The 4,797-nt window shown below is 49.7% G+C and overlaps 1 long non-coding RNA gene across 3 annotated transcripts in view; it reads left to right on the top strand.

Annotated features, from left to right (window-relative positions):
- The window catches only part of LOC104999609, a 75,364-nt gene that overhangs the window by 1,008 nt on the left and 69,559 nt on the right, over positions 1–4,797 (top strand). For all 3 annotated transcript variants that reach the window (XR_826621.1, XR_826622.1, XR_826620.1), the window contains exon 2: positions 1,292–1,368. This is a non-coding gene — a long non-coding RNA (uncharacterized LOC104999609). The remainder of the gene's footprint in view (positions 1–1,291; positions 1,369–4,797) is intronic.

The raw sequence follows: 4,797 nt of genomic DNA, 5'->3' as shown, positions 1-4,797 counted from the left end.
GGGGGGCGGGGGGCGGAGTGGAGCGGCGGTGGGCTTGCCCCCTCCCCCTTGCCGGGCGGACGCGGGGGAGGGGTCGGGCTCAGAGTTGGGGACGCCTCTGGGGCGCCCGGAGACCCGGTGGGGAGTTCCTGGAACTGCTGGAGGAGGCGGCCGAGCCGCGCTTCCTCTACAGCCTGGGCCAAGTACCTCCCCTCCCCGTCTGCCAGACTCGCCTCCCCTACTGCGGCGCTGCTGTCTGGGAAGTTAACGAGGGACCCCCTGAGTGGATGGGATATTTAGGGGTCCCGTGGGCAGTGGATTGGGCTGCATGCAATCATTAACCGTTGCCAGGAGAAGACGCAGCTCTGACCCCCTCTGACACCCACGCACCCACCCCCATTGCCCTCTCCAGCACCAGCCACGTCGGTATTCCTTGGGTTCGGCTACTGATCCGCAAAGCCTAGCAGCCTCTCTGTTCGCAGAGTCGTGGTCATCCTGAAGGGGCGTAAGACATGGCCTTTGATTCTCGGGCTGAGGCTGGCTATTTCAGAAACAAGTGGTTCTGCAGATGCTTTATTGGAATAATCTGTGTGGTGCCCCTTGACAGTGGAGATGACTCATGCTAGGTTTTTTTTTTCCTCCCCTTCAAATAAAATTTGTATTCAAGACACAAGCGCACTAGGTAATTTGCAACAGTGGTAGAGCTGGAGACCCACACTGTAGGCCTTGAGACCTTGTCCTAGTCCTAAATGTATTAGCAAGGATTATGGTCTCCAGTAATGGCATCACCAACTTGATGGGCCTGAGTTTGAGTAAGCTCAGGGAGTTGGTGATGGACAGGGAAGCCTGGTGTGCTGCAGTCCATGGGGTCGCAAAGAGTCGGACATGACTGAGGGACTGAACTGATGGCCTCCAACGCATTACTTCCCCTCTTTGGAACTCAGTTTCTTTATGTGTGAAATTCAGTATACAGAATGAGTTAGACAGTCTTAGGTGGCAGGAGTAGGTGTTTGAGGGACATCTTTTTCCTTGTGAACCTTGATCAGCCACACAAAGTCCACCTCAGCCTATTATAAAGAAATTAGGGTGGACTTAACACAGCTCAGAAGCAAGAGAGGCTGCATAAGGTAAAACAAAACCAACAACTAGTAATAATTGCTACTGGATTTGCCGTCAGGATACTGTTCTTATGCAGACAATTAGTGTATTGCCTGTTCAGCTATCATTATCATAAAGTTGTTAACTGTGCTTTAAAAAGTTATGTATGTCTCATCTGTGGACCTGAATTTTTTCTTTTGTTTGAATCTTCAAGCCTGGAGTGGATGAGCAGTGGATCCACTTGGAGCAGCCTTGCTCGAAGAATACCCCCAGGATCTCTCCTTGCTGTGGGTGAGTGCTCAGTCATGCCCGACTCTGTGACCCCATTCCGTACGAGAGGACCCCACCAGCCTCCTTGGTCCATAGGATTTTCTGGCAAGAATACTGGAGTGGATTGCCATACCCTCCTCCAGGGGATCTTCCCGATCCAGAGATTGAACCTGGGTCCCATGCGCTGCAGGCTGATGCTTTACCGCTGAGCTCCCCGGAAGCCCCTCTCATTGCCATAGGACCGTAGGTTTCCTTCTGTCTGACTGATGCTGCCGTCTTTATGCCTCCACGCTTCTGTCATCTTTTCCGTTCTGACTTGAGAAATGGGGAACTGATTCCTGTTACATGTGGCATTTCTGAACCTCCCAGGTTTCAAGTGAGTAAAATTAATAGGCAAATAGTGCATTAGATACAGTAAAAATAGCTCAAGGTAATAATGTGTCTGCTCCACCCCTATTCCCTAGACTCTGGACAATCTCTCAGTAGAAGTTCAGAGGCTCTTCCTGCCCATCCTGTTTTGGATGCTGAGAAGTTGAAATGCCATGGCTGGCATGGTGCTGGTGAGCGGGGAGGGTTCTGTGTGTGTGTGTGTGTGTGTGTGTGTGTGTATTTTATCATAACTGAATGCTCCTGTCTTTCTGTTCTCTTCCATTAGTAGCTTTCAAATCCATATTGGGTTTGACCACATCATTTTCAGTAATCCTTTTCTGTCAGTTTCTTGTATAAATTTTTACTTTAACTGAGAGCTGTTAAATTAATAAAAATCCTGGTGCTAATAATAGTTGTCATTTGAGCCCCTACCATGTATCAGGCAGGACAAGAAATGGTGGCTCAGCAGTAAAGAATCTGCCTGTGATACAGGAGATGCAGCAGGGGTCGTGGGTTCGATCCCTGGTGGGGAAGATCCCCTGGAGGAGGGAATGACACCCACTCCAGTGTTCCTGCCTGGAGAATCCATGGACAGAGGGGCCTGTCAGGCTGCCGTCCATGGGGTCACGAAGAGTCGGACACGACAGCATGCACGCATGTAATGTTCTATGATAGTGGAAGAGTAATTCTTTTTTTTTTAAACGTTTTATTTTGTTTTGGGATGTAGTGATTAACAACGTGGTGTAGTGTCAGGTGAACAGCAGAGGCGCTCAGCCATGCGTATGCACGTACCCCTTCTCCCCCAGGCTCCTCACCCATGGAAAAGTAATTCTTAACTGTTACTTACAGGATTGAGATATTAAATGAGATCTTATATGTGAAAAGCAACGTGTAAACTGTACAGTGCCCTCCAACCCGGGGCAGGTTCTACCCTAAGCACCTGAGGACTCTGGAAGCATGAGTCCATGACTCAGGAACCCAGTGTCTGATGGGCCTGGTGTACATGGTGAGCCTAATCCCTCTGAGCCTGATTTCCATGTGTGTAAAATTAAGATGATAATATCTGCCTTGCACTAAATGAGATGCACTTGTGAGTTGCAGCAGGTACTCAGTGATGGTTAGCATTCACCCCTTCCTCTCCCCTTGCCCATGGGCACTTGGAATAATGGGATTGATTAAGTCTTCCAGTAGGAATTGTCCTCCAGGGAAAAAGGCTTTGAAGTATGTTTTTGTACTTATTCTTTTAGCTTTTGGCTTCCCACTGCACCCTCAACACACACAGTGAATATTCGGGGTCTTAGCATCATCTGAAAGGAGGGCATTGCTGGGACTGGCTCAGCCTTGTGAATCAACTATACTTCAAGTGAGAATTAAAAGAAAGGCGGGGCTTGAAGCAAACTAGAAGCCAGAAGGAACAGGTCTTTGGTAGGGGCTAAAGATGGATGTGGCTAGTTACCTTTTGTCCGTTTTGTGCAAAAAGGGAAAGAGACTGAATTTGGGGACTTCTGGCTGGAAGGAGGCATTGTTAGAGCTGTAGTATATGGTGGGAGGGGAAGGAAGCTATGGGCTGCGAGTGGATGGAAGAGGTGATTTTGATGGTAAAATCTGGACAGTTTGTCATGGGGGAATTCTCCGTTAGATGAGGATTTGGCTAAATATGGGACCAATTTCCATCAAGTCCTAAAGGAATCTCTTGTGGCACTTTGAAGTTTTTATGTTCCAGGCAGATTTTGACTGGTGGTGGTATCATCATAAATGAGTTTCCATAGTAAGTTGTATGTGGAAAATGAAATTAAATTCCAAGAGGGTGTTTGTTGTGACTGATGCCAGAATTTCTCTGAGAATTTTATTAAGATTCAGTCAGTCTATAAAAGTACTTCTTAGTTCTCTGAAGATATTAATTAAGAAACAATTTAAAAAAAAACCCAGAAATGTCTCCTTTGTGAGCTTTTGAAATGTAATCTTCCTAAATCTTTGGAAAAAATGAAGTCTAAGAAAAAGTCACAAAGCTATATATTTTGAAAGCAGTTCCTCTGAAGTGATGTTTTTCTTCTTTTCCTGTCTGTTCCCTCCTCTCACATTATTTTGATAATGAGTTAATTTTGGTATCTTTCACATCTTGGGAGCCTAATTTTTATGTTTATGATCCTTCACCTTTAGATCTCGAATATGCCTTTTTTCTGACCTTGCCCATGTTCATTCGTTGTGAGGAAGCAGCACAGCGAGGTCGTGAAGAGAGGAGACTCTGGAGCCAGGTTGGGGACAGGGAGAGTCGTGGTCCTTCTTGGAGAGCTGGGGTGTCCTTTGCTGAATTCACAGAGGCTCTGGAGGTCAGTCGTGTTATCCCCCTGCTCAGATGAGGAGACGGCTCAGAAGCGCCTGCGTTCCTAGAGCTGGGGTGGGATGTTCGCCTGCGTGGCAGCCCAGATGTCTGTGAGTCCAGAGCCTGGAAGGCGGGGGTCAGGCCGCCCTGCCGGTGCTGGACTCCATCCTGGAGACGGGGCTGGGTTGGGGCTGTGTGGAGTCCGCAAGGGGCAGCAGAGGATTGAGGCCGTCAGGATAACTTGCCTGAGAGAGCGTGAGGGTTGGACTCACGGCGTTGAGGCTGGCAGGTGGTGGGGCATGGGGGGCGCTGGCCGTGGATGGTGTTCTGTCCTTAGACCGGGGCTTGAGATATGAGGGGCCAAGTCTCCGCTCTCCCCTCTGCCCCTCACGGCCAGTCTTGTGCCATAGGCGGGGTATTGATGCCATGTGCAGACTGAGGGCCTGAAACCACAGTGGCCTCCTGTGGTCTCTCAAGCTGGAGGAAGGTGCCGGGATAAGCCCCAACCCCTCCCTGTCTTCGTCCACCCACCTGGCCTCCATTGCCACCTTTCCTGGAGCAGCTCGGGATGGAATTCATGTTCTCAGACCCCAGTCCATGAGGGATGTGCAGGCTTGCATGTTCACACTTCAGGTGAAAGGATCACAGGGGAGAAGCCCCGTGGAGGCCGCCTCCCAGGGTGGGGTCCGCATCCTCCTGCTCCCGGGGGACCCAGTGGACTGTGCTGGCTGTGGGCCTCGCCTCTGACGGGTCCACCA

The sequence above is a fragment of the Bison bison genome, unplaced genomic scaffold, assembly GCF_000754665.1.
Source record: "Bison bison bison isolate TAMUID 2011002044 unplaced genomic scaffold, Bison_UMD1.0 scf7180017864356, whole genome shotgun sequence".
Taxonomy (NCBI): Eukaryota; Metazoa; Chordata; class Mammalia; order Artiodactyla; family Bovidae; genus Bison; species Bison bison.
Note: the sequence above shows the minus strand (reverse complement) of the source record. Positions and strands in the feature narration are given on the sequence as shown.